Here is a 12,702-nt window from a genome sequence, read left to right as displayed (position 1 = left end):
ATACTCAGATCTTCACCAAACTTTGCAGGGATACTTTGGATGTCAAGACACGTGGAAAAAACGTACAAAACAAGAGATTGGGGTCACCAAGATTTTGGACGAATTTTTTAAGAATTTTCAAATTTTCAGATGGGAGGTTCAATATAAGGTCAAAAACTACATACTCAGATCTTCACCAAACTTTGCATGGATACATTGGATGTCAAGACACGTGGAAAAAACATACAAAACATAGGATTCGGAACATCAAGATTTTGGTCGAATTTTTTAAGAATTTTCAAATTTTCAGATAGGAGGTTCCATATAAGGTCAAAAACTACATACTCAGATCTTCACCAAACATTGCAGGAATACATTGGATGTCAAGACACGTGGAAAAAACGTACAAAACAAGAGATTGGGGTCATCAAGATTTTGCACGTATTTTTTAGGAATTTTCAAATTTTCAGATGGGAGGTTCCAGATAAGGTCAAAAACTACATACTCAGATCTTCACCAAACTTTGCAGGGATACATTGGATGTCAAGACACGTGGAAAAAACGTACAAAACAAGAGATTGGAGACATCAAGATTTTGGTCGAATTTTTTAAGAATTTTCAAATTTTCAGATGGGAGGTTCCAGATAAGGTCAAAAACTACATACTCAGATCTTCACCAAACTTTGCAGGGATACATTGGATGTCAAGACACGTGGAAAAAACGTACAAAACAAGAGATTGGAGACATCAAGATTTTGGACGAATTTTTTAAGAATTTTTAAATTTTCAGATAGGAGGTTCCATATAAGGTCAAAAACTACATACTCAGATCTTCACCAAACTTTGCATGGATACATTATGTGTCAAGACACGTGGAAAAAACGTACAAAACAAGAGATTGGAGACATCAAGATATTGGTCGAATTTTTTAAGAATTTTCAAATTTTCAGATGGGAGGTTCCAGATAAGGTCAAAAACTACATACTCAGATCTTCACCAAACTTTGCAGGGATACATTGGATGTCAAGACACGTGGAAAAAACGTACAAAACAAGAGATAGGAGACATCAAGATTTTGGACGAATTTTTTAACAATTTTCAAATTTTCAGAAAGGATGTTCCAGATAAGGTCAAAAACAACATACTCAGATCTTCACCAAACTTTGCAGGGATACATTGGATATCAAGACACGTGGAAAAAACGTACAAAACAAGAGATTGGAGACAACAAGATTTTGGACGAATTTTTTAAGAATTTTCAAATTTTCAGATAGGAGGTTCCAGATAAGATCAAAAACTACATACTCAGATCTTCACCAAACTTTGCAGGGATACATTGGATGTCAAGACACGTGGAAAAAAAGTACAAAACAAGAGATTGGGGTCATCAAGATTTTGGACGGATTTTTTAGGAATTTTCAAATTTTCAGATGGGAGGTTCCATATAAGGTCAAAAACTACATACTCAGATCTTCACCAAACTTTGCAGGGATACATTGGATGTCAAGACACGTGGAAAAAACGTACAAAACAAGAGATTGGAGACATCAAGATTTTCGACGAATTTTTTAAGAATTTTCAAATTTTCAGAAAGGATGTTCCAGATAAGGTCAAAAACGACATACTCAGATCTTCACCAAACTTTGCAGGGATACATTGGAGGTCGAGACACGTGGAAAAAACGTACAAAACAAGAGATTGGAGACATCAAGATTTTGGACGAATTTTTGAAGAATTTTCAAATTTTCTGATAGGAGGTCCCAGATAAGGTCAAAAACTACATACTCAGATCTCCACCAAACATTGCAGGGATACATTGGATGTCAAGACACGTGGAAAAAACGTACAAAACAAGAGATTGGAGACATCAAGATTTTCGACGAATTTTTGAAGAATTTTCAAATTTTCAGATAGGAGGTTCCAGATAAGGTCAAAAACTACATACTCAGATCTTCACCAAACGTTGCAGGGATACTTTGCATGTCAAGACACGTGGAAAAAACGTACAAAACAAGAGATTGGAGACATCAAGATTTTCGACGAATTTTTTAAGAATTTTCAAATTTTCAGATGGGAGGTTCCAGATAAGGTCAAAAACGACATACTCAGATCTTCACCAAACTTTGCATGGATACATTGGATGTCAAGACACGTGGAAAAAACGTACAAAACAAGAGATTGGGGTCATCAAGATTTTGCACGGATTTTTTAGGAATTTTCAAATTTTCAGATGGGAGGTTCCAGATAAGGTCAAAAACTACATACTCAGATCTTCACCAAACTTTGCAGGGATACATTGGATGTCAAGACACGTGGAAAAAACGTACAAAACAAGAGATTGGAGACATCAAGATTTTGGACGAATTTTTTAAGAATTTTCAAATTTTCAGATAGGAGGTTCCATATAAGGTCAAAAACTACATACTCAGATCTTCACCAAACTTTGCATGGATACATTATGTGTCAAGACACGTGGAAAAAACGTACAAAACAAAAGATTGGAGACATCAAGATTTTGGTCGAATTTTTTAAGAATTTTCAAATTTTCAGATGGGAGGTTCCAGATAAGGTCAAAAACTACATACTCAGATCTTCACCAAACTTTGCAGGGATACATTGGATGTCAAGACACGTGGAAAAAACGTACAAAAAAGAGATTGGAGACATCAAGATTTTGGACGAATTTTTTAACAATTTTCAAATTTTCAGAAAGGATGTTCCAGATAAGGTCAAAAACGACATACTCAGATCTTCACCAAACTTTGCAGGGATACATTGGATATCAAGACACGTGGAAAAAACGTACAAAACAAGAGATTGGAGACATCAAGATTTTCGACGAATTTTTTAAGAATTTTCAAATTTTCAGATAGGAGGTTCCAGATAAGGTCAAAAACTACATACTCAGATCTTCACCAAACTTTGCAGGGATACATTGGATGTCAAGACACGTGGAAAAAACGTACAAAACAAGAGATTGGGGTCATCAAGATTTTGGACGGATTTTTTAGGAATTTTCAAATTTTCAGATGGGAGGTTCCAGATAAGGTCAAAAACTACATACTCAGATCTTCACCAAACATTGCAGGGATACATTGGATGTCAAGACACGTGGAAAAAACGTACAAAACAAGAGATTGGAGACATCAATATTTTGGACGAATTTTTAAAGAATTTTCAAATTTTCAGATAGGAGGTTCCAGATGAGGTCAAAAACTACATAGTCAGATCTTCACCAAACTTTGCAGGAATACTTTGCATGTCAAGACACGTGGAAAAAACGTACAAAACAAGAGATCGGAGACATCAAGATTTTCGACGAATTTTTTAAGAATTTTCAAATTTTCAGATGGGAGGTTCCAGATAAGGTCAAAAACGACATACTCAGATCTTCACCAAACTTTGCGTGGATACATTGGATGTCAAGACACGTGGAAAAAACATACAAAACATAGGATTGGTGACATCAAGATTTTGGACGAATTTTTTAAGAATTTTCAAATTTTCAGATAGGAGGTTCCATATAAGGTCAAAAACTACATACTCAGATCTTCACGAAACTTTGCAGGGATACATTGGATGTCAAGACACGTGGAAAAAACGTACAAAACAAGAGATTGGAGACATCAAGATTTTCGACGAATTTTTTAAGAATTTTCAAATTTTCAGAAAGGATGTTCCAGATAAGGTCAAAAACGACATACTCAGATCTTCACCAAACTTTGCAGGGATACATTGGAGGTCGAGACACGTGGAAAAAACGTACAAAACAAGAGATTGGAGACATCAAGATTTTGGACGAATTTTTGAAGAATTTTCAAATTTTCAGATAGGAGGTTCCAGATAAGGTCAAAAACTACATACTCAGATCTCAACCAAACATTGCAGGGATACATTGGATGTCAAGACACGTGGAAAAAACGTACAAAACAAGAGATTGGAGACATCAAGATTTTCGACGAATTTTTGAAGAATTTTCAAATTTTCAGATAGGAGGTTCCAGATAAGGTCAAAAACTACATACTCAGATCTTCACCAAACGTTGCAGGGATACATTGGATGTCAAGACACGTGGAAAAAACGTACAAAACAAGAGATTGGAGACATCAAGATTTTGGACGAATTTTTTAAGAATTCTCAAATTTTCAGAAAGGAGGTTCCATATAAGGTCAAAAACTACAAACTCAGATCTTCACCAAACTTTGCAGGGATACATTGGATGTCAAGACACGTGGAAAAAACGTACAAAACAAGAGATTGGAGACATCAAGATTTTCGACGAATTTTTTAAGAATTTTCAAATTTTCAGATGGGAGGTTCCAGATAAGGTCAAAAACGACATACTCAGATCTTCACCAAACTTTGCATGGATACATTGGATGTCAAGACACGTGGAAAAAACGTACAAAACAAGAGATTGGAGACATCAAGATTTTGGACGAATTTTTTAAGAATTCTCAAATTTTCAGAAAGGAGGTTCCATATAAGGTCAAAAACTACAAACTCAGATCTTCACCAAACTCTGCAGGGATACATTGGATGTCAAGACACGTGGAAAAAACGTACAAAACAAGAGATTGGGGTCATCAAGATTTTGGACGAATTTTTTAAGAATTTTCAAATTTTCAGATAGGAGGTTCCAGATGAGGTCAAAAACTACATACTCAGATCTTCACCAAACTTTGCAGGAATACTTTGCATGTCAAGACACGTGGAAAAAACGTACAAAACAAGAGATCGGAGACATCAAGATTTTCGACGAATTTTTTAAGAATTTTCAAATTTTCAGATGGGAGGTTCCAGATAAGGTCAAAAACGACATACTCAGATCTTCACCAAACTTTGCATGGATACATTGGATGTCAAGACACGTGGAAAAAACATACAAAACATAGGATTGGTGACATCAAGATTTTGGACGAATTTTTTAAGAATTTTCAAATTTTCAGATAGGAGGTTCCATATAAGGTCAAAAACTACATACTCAGATCTTCACCAAACTTTGCAGGGATACATTGGATGTCAAGACACGTGGAAAAAACGTACAAAACAAGAGATTGGAGACATCAAGATTATGGACGAATTTTTTGAGAATTTTCAAATTTTCAGAAAGGAGGTTCCATATAAGGTCAAAAACTACATACTCAGATCTTCACCAAACTTTGCAGGGATACATTGGATGTCAAGACACGTGGAAAAAACGTACAAAACAAGAGATTGGAGACATCAAGATTTTCGACGAATTTTTTAAGAATTTTCAAATTTTCAGATGGGAGGTTCCAGATAAGGTCAAAAACGACATACTCAGATCTTCACCAAACTTTGCATGGATACATTGGATGTCAAGACACGTGGAAAAAACATACAAAACATAGGATTGGGGACATCAAGATTTGGACGAATTTTTTAAGAATTTTCAAATTTTCAGATAGGAGGTTCCATATAAGGTCAAAAACTACATACTCAGATCTTCACCAAACTTTGCAGGGATACATTGGATGTCAAGACACGTGGAAAAAACGTACAAAACAAGAGATTGGAGACATCAAGATTATGGACGAATTTTTTGTGAATTTTCAAATTTTCAGAAAGGAGGTTCCATATAAGGTCAAAAACTACATACTCAGATCTTCACCAAACTTTGCAGGGATACATTGGATGTCAAGACACGTGGAAAAAACGTACAAAACAAGAGATTGGAGACATCAAGATTTTCGACGAATTTTTTAAGAATTTTCAAATTTTCAGAAAGGATGTTCCAGATAAGGTCAAAAACGACATACTCAGATCTTCACCAAACTTTGCAGGGATACATTGGAGGTCGAGACACGTGGAAAAAACGTAGAAAACAAGAGATTGGAGACATCAAGATTTTGGACGAATTTTTGAAGAATTTTCAAATTTTCTGATAGGATGTCCCAGATAAGGTCAAAAACTACATACTCAGATCTCCACCAAACATTGCAGGGATACATTGGATGTCAAGACACGTGGAAAAAACGTACAAAACAAGAGATTGGAGACATCAAGATTTTCGACGAATTTTTGAAGAATTTTCAAATTTTCAGATAGGAGGTTCCAGATAAGGTCAAAAACTACATACTCAGATCTTCACCAAACGTTGCAGGGATACTTTGCATGTCAAGACACGTGGAAAAAACGTACAAAACAAGAGATTGGAGACATCAAGATTTTCGACGAATTTTTTAAGAATTTTCAAATTTTCAGATGGGAGGTTCCAGATAAGGTCAAAAACGACATACTCAGATCTTCACCAAACTTTGCATGGATACATTGGATGTCAAGACACGTGGAAAAAACGTACAAAACAAGAGATTGGGGTCATCAAGATTTTGCACGGATTTTTTAGGAATTTTCAAATTTTCAGATGGGAGGTTCCAGATAAGGTCAAAAACTACATACTCAGATCTTCACCAAACTTTGCAGGGATACATTGGATGTCAAGACACGTGGAAAAAACGTACAAAACAAGAGATTGGAGACATCAAGATTTTGGACGAATTTTTTAAGAATTTTCAAATTTTCAGATAGGAGGTTCCATATAAGGTCAAAAACTACATACTCAGATCTTCACCAAACTTTGCATGTATACATTATGTGTCAAGACACGTGGAAAAAACGTACAAAACAAAAGATTGGAGACATCAAGATTTTGGTCGAATTTTTTAAGAATTTTCAAATTTTCAGATGGGAGGTTCCAGATAAGGTCAAAAACTACATACTCAGATCTTCACCAAACTTTGCAGGGATACATTGGATGTCAAGACACGTGGAAAAAACGTACAAAAAAGAGATTGGAGACATCAAGATTTTGGACGAATTTTTTAACAATTTTCAAATTTTCAGAAAGGATGTTCCAGATAAGGTCAAAAACGACATACTCAGATCTTCACCAAACTTTGCAGGGATACATTGGATATCAAGACACGTGGAAAAAACGTACAAAACAAGAGATTGGAGACATCAAGATTTTGGACGAATTTTTTAAGAATTTTCAAATTTTCAGATAGGAGGTTCCAGATAAGGTCAAAAACTACATACTCAGATCTTCACCAAACTTTGCAGGGATACATTGGATGTCAAGACACGTGGAAAAAACGTACAAAACAAGAGATTGGGGTCATCAAGATTTTGTACGGATTTTTTAGGAATTTTCAAATTTTCAGATGGGAGGTTCCAGATAAGGTCAAAAACTACATACTCAGATCTTCACCAAACATTGCAGGGATACATTGGATGTCAAGACACGTGGAAAAAACGTACAAAACAAGAGATTGGAGACATCAAAATTTTGGACGAATTTTTTAAGAATTTTCAAATTTTCAGATAGGAGGTTCCAGATGAGGTCAAAAACTACATACTCAGATCTTCACCAAACTTTGCAGGAATACTTTGCATGTCAAGACACGTGGAAAAAACGTACAAAACAAGAGATCGGAGACATCAAGATTTTCGACGAATTTTTTAAGAATTTTCAAATTTTCAGATGGGAGGTTCCAGATAAGGTCAAAAACGACATACTCAGATCTTCACCAAACTTTGCATGGATACATTGGATGTCAAGACACGTGGAAAAAAAGTACAAAACAAGAGATTGGGGTCATCAAGATTTTGGACGGATTTTTTAGGAATTTTCAAATTTTCAGATGGGAGGTTCCAGATAAGGTCAAAAACTACATACTCAGATCTTCACCAAACATTGCAGGGATACATTGGATGTCAAGACACGTGGAAAAAACGTACAAAACAAGAGATTGGAGACATCAAGATTTTGGACGAATTTTTTAAGAATTTTCAAATTTTCAGATAGGAGGTTCCAGATGAGGTCAAAAACTACATACTCAGATCTTCACCAAACTTTGCAGGAATACTTTGCATGTGAAGACACGTGGAAAAAACGTACAAAACAAGAGATCGGAGACATCAAGATTTTCGACGAATTTTTTAAGAATTTTCAAATTTTCAGATGGGAGGTTCCAGATAAGGTCAAAAACGACATACTCAGATCTTCACCAAACTTTGCAGGGATCCATTGGAGGTCGAGACACGTGGAAAAAACGTACAAAACAAGAGATTGGAGACATCAAGATTTTGGACGAATTTTTTAAGAATTTTCAAATTTTCAGATAGGAGGTTCCATATAAGGTCAAAAACTACATACTCAGATCTTCACCAAACTTTGCAGGGATACATTGGATGTCAAGACACGTGGAAAAAACGTACAAAACAAGAGATTGGAGACATCAAGATTTTCGACGAATTTTTTAAGAATTTTCAAATTTTCAGAAAGGATGTTCCAGATAAGGTCAAAAACGACATACTCAGATCTTCACCAAACTTTGCAGGGATCCATTGGAGGTCGAGACACGTGGAAAAAACGTACAAAACAAGAGATTGGAGACATCAAGATTTTGGACGAATTTTTGAAGAATTTTCAAATTTTCAGATAGGAGGTTCCAGATAAGGTCTAAAACTACATACTCAGATCTCCACCAAACATTGCAGGAATACATTGGATGTCAAGACACGTGGAAAAAACGTACAAAACAAGAGATTGGAGACATCAAGATTTTCGACGAATTTTTGAAGAATTTTCAAATTTTCAGATAGGAGGTTCCAGATAAGGTCAAAAACTACATACTCAGATCTTCACCAAACGTTGCAGGGATACTTTGCATGTCAAGAGACGTGGAAAAAACGTACAAAACAAAAGATTGGAGACATCAAGATTTTCGACGAATTTTTTAAGAATTTTCAAATTTTCAGATGGGAGGTTCCAGATAAGGTCAAAAACGACATACTCAGATCTTCACCAAACTTTGCATGGATACATTGGATGTCAAGACACGTGGAAAAAACGTACAAAACAAGAGATTGGAGACATCAAGATTTTGGACGAATTTTTTAAGAATTCTCAAATTTTCAGAAAGGAGGTTCCATATAAGGTCAAAAACTACATACTCAGATCTTCACCAAACTTTGCAGGGATACTTTGGATGTCAAGACACGTGGAAAAAACGTACAAAACAAGAGATTGGGGTCATCAAGATTTTGGACGAATTTTTTAAGAATTTTCAAATTTTCAGATGGGAGGTTCAATATAAGGTCAAAAACTACATACTCAGATCTTCACCAAACTTTGCATGGATACATTGGATGTCAAGACACGTGGAAAAAACATACAAAACATAGGATTCGGAACATCAAGATTTTGGTCGAATTTTTTAAGAATTTTCAAATTTTCAGATAGGAGGTTCCATATAAGGTCAAAAACTACATACTCAGATCTTCACCAAACATTGCAGGAATACATTGGATGTCAAGACACGTGGAAAAAACGTACAAAACAAGAGATTGGGGTCATCAAGATTTTGCACGGATTTTTTAGGAATTTTCAAATTTTCAGATGGGAGGTTCCAGATAAGGTCAAAAACTACATACTCAGATCTTCACCAAACTTTGCAGGGATACATTGGATGTCAAGACACGTGGAAAAAACGTACAAAACAAGAGATTGGAGACATCAAGATTTTGGACGAATTTTTTAAGAATGTTCAAATTTTCAGATAGGAGGTTCCATATAAGGTCAAAAACTACATACTCAGATCTTCACCAAACTTTGCATGGATACATTATGTGTCAAGACACGTGGAAAAAACGTACAAAACAAAAGATTGGAGACATCAAGATATTGGTCGAATTTTTTAAGAATTTTCAAATTTTCAGATGGGAGGTTCCAGATAAGGTCAAAAACTACATACTCAGATCTTCACCAAACTTTGCAGGGATACATTGGATGTCAAGACACGTGGAAAAAACGTACAAAACAAGAGATAGGAGACATCAAGATTTTGGACGAATTTTTTAACAATTTTCAAATTTTCAGAAAGGATGTTCCAGATAAGGTCAAAAACAACATACTCAGATCTTCACCAAACTTTGCAGGGATACATTGGATGTCAAGACACGTGGAAAAAACGTACAAAACAAGAGATCGGAGACATCAAGATTTTCGACGAATTTTTTAAGAATTTTCAAATTTTCAGATGGGAGGTTCCAGATAAGGTCAAAAACTACATACTCAGATCTTCACCAAACTTTGCAGGGATACATTGGATGTCAAGACACGTGGAAAAAACGTACAAAACAAGAGATTGGAGACATCAAAATTTTGGACGAATTTTTTAAGAATTTTCAAATTTTCAGATAGGAGGTTCCAGATGAGGTCAAAAACTACATACTCAGATCTTCACCAAACTTTGCAGGAATACTTTGCATGTCAAGACACGTGGAAAAAACGTACAAAACAAGAGATCGGAGACATCAAGATTTTCGACGAATTTTTTAAGAATTTTCAAATTTTCAGATAGGAGGTTCCATATAAGGTCAAAAACTACATACTCAGATCTTCACCAAACTTTGCATGGATACATTATGTGTCAAGACACGTGGAAAAAACGTACAAAACAAAAGATTGGAGACATCAAGATTTTGGTCGAATTTTTTAAGAATTTTCAAATTTTCAGATGGGAGGTTCCAGATAAGGTCAAAAACTACATACTCAGATCTTCACCAAACTTTGCAGGGATACATTGGATGTCAAGACACGTGGAAAAAACGTACAAAACAAGAGATTGGAGACATCAAGATTATGGACGAATTTTTTGAGAATTTTCAAATTTTCAGAAAGGAGGTTCCATATAAGGTCAAAAACTACATACTCAGATCTTCACCAAACTTTGCAGGGATACATTGGATGTCAAGACACGTGGAAAAAACGTACAAAACAAGAGATTGGAGACATCAAGATTTTCGACGAATTTTTTAAGAATTTTCAAATTTTCAGAAAGGATGTTCCAGATAAGGTCAAAAACGACATACTCAGATCTTCACCAAACTTTGCAGGGATACATTGGAGGTCGAGACACGTGGAAAAAACGTACAAAACAAGAGATTGGAGACATCAAGATTTTGGACGAATTTTTGAAGAATTTTCAAATTTTCTGATAGGAGGTCCCAGATAAGGTCAAAAACTACATACTCAGATCTCCACCAAACATTGCAGGGATACATTGGATGTCAAGACACGTGGAAAAAACGTACAAAACAAGAGATTGGAGACATCAAGATTTTCGACGAATTTTTGAAGAATTTTCAAATTTTCAGATAGGAGGTTCCAGATAAGGTCAAAAACTACATACTCAGATCTTCACCAAACGTTGCAGGGATACTTTGGATGTCAAGACACGTGGAAAAAACGTACAAAACAAGAGATTGGAGACATCAAGATTTTCGACGAATTTTTTAAGAATTTTCAAATTTTCAGATGGGAGGTTCCAGATAAGGTCAAAAACGACATACTCAGATCTTCACCAAACTTTGCATGGATACATTGGATGTCAAGACACGTGGAAAAAACGTACAAAACAAGAGATTGGGGTCATCAAGATTTTGCACGGATTTTTTAGGAATTTTCAAATTTTCAGATGGGAGGTTCCAGATAAGGTCAAAAACTACATACTCAGATCTTCACCAAACTTTGCAGGGATACATTGGATGTCAAGACACGTGGAAAAAACGTACAAAACAAGAGATTGGAGACATCAAGATTTTGGACGATTTTTTTAAGAATTTTCAAATTTTCAGATAGGAGGTTCCATATAAGGTCAAAAACTACATACTCAGATCTTCACCAAACTTTGCAGGAATACTTTGCATGTCAAGACACGTGGAAAAAACGTACAAAACAAGAGATCGGAGACATCAAGATTTTCGACGAATTTTTTAAGAATTTTCAAATTTTCAGATGGGAGGTTCCAGATAAGGTCAAAAACGACATACTCAGATCTTCACCAAACTTTGCATGGATACATTGGATGTCAAGACACGTGGAAAAAACATACAAAACATAGGATTGGTGACATCAAGATTTTGGACGAATTTTTTAAGAATTTTCAAATTTTCAGATAGGAGGTTCCATATAAGGTCAAAAACTACATACTCAGATCTTCACCAAACTTTGCAGGGATACATTGGATGTCAAGACACGTGGAAAAAACGTACAAAACAAGAGATTGGAGACATCAAGATTATGGACGAATTTTTTGAGAATTTTCAAATTTTCAGAAAGGAGGTTCCATATAAGGTCAAAAACTACATACTCAGATCTTCACCAAACTTTGCAGGGATACATTGGATGTCAAGACACGTGGAAAAAACGTACAAAACAAGAGATTGGAGACATCAAGATTTTCGACGAATTTTTTAAGAATTTTCAAATTTTCAGAAAGGATGTTCCAGATAAGGTCAAAAACGACATACTCAGATCTTCACCAAACTTTGCAGGGATACATTGGAGGTCGAGACACGTGGAAAAAACGTACAAAACAAGAGATTGGAGACATCAAGATTTTGGACGAATTTTTGAAGAATTTTCAAATTTTCTGATAGGAGGTCCCAGATAAGGTCAAAAACTACATACTCAGATCTCCACCAAACATTGCAGGGATACATTGGATGTCAAGACACGTGGAAAAAACGTACAAAACAAGAGATTGGAGACATCAAGATTTTCGACGAATTTTTGAAGAATTTTCAAATTTTCAGATAGGAGGTTCCAGATAAGGTCAAAAACTACATACTCAGATCTTCACCAAACGTTGCAGGGATACTTTGCATGTCAAGACACGTGGAAAAAACGTA

The sequence above is a fragment of the Lepisma saccharinum genome, unplaced genomic scaffold (genome assembly GCF_977018435.1).
Source record: "Lepisma saccharinum unplaced genomic scaffold, izLepSacc3.1 HAP1_SCAFFOLD_44, whole genome shotgun sequence".
Classification (NCBI taxonomy): domain Eukaryota; kingdom Metazoa; phylum Arthropoda; class Insecta; order Zygentoma; family Lepismatidae; genus Lepisma; species Lepisma saccharinum.
Note: the sequence above shows the minus strand (reverse complement) of the source record.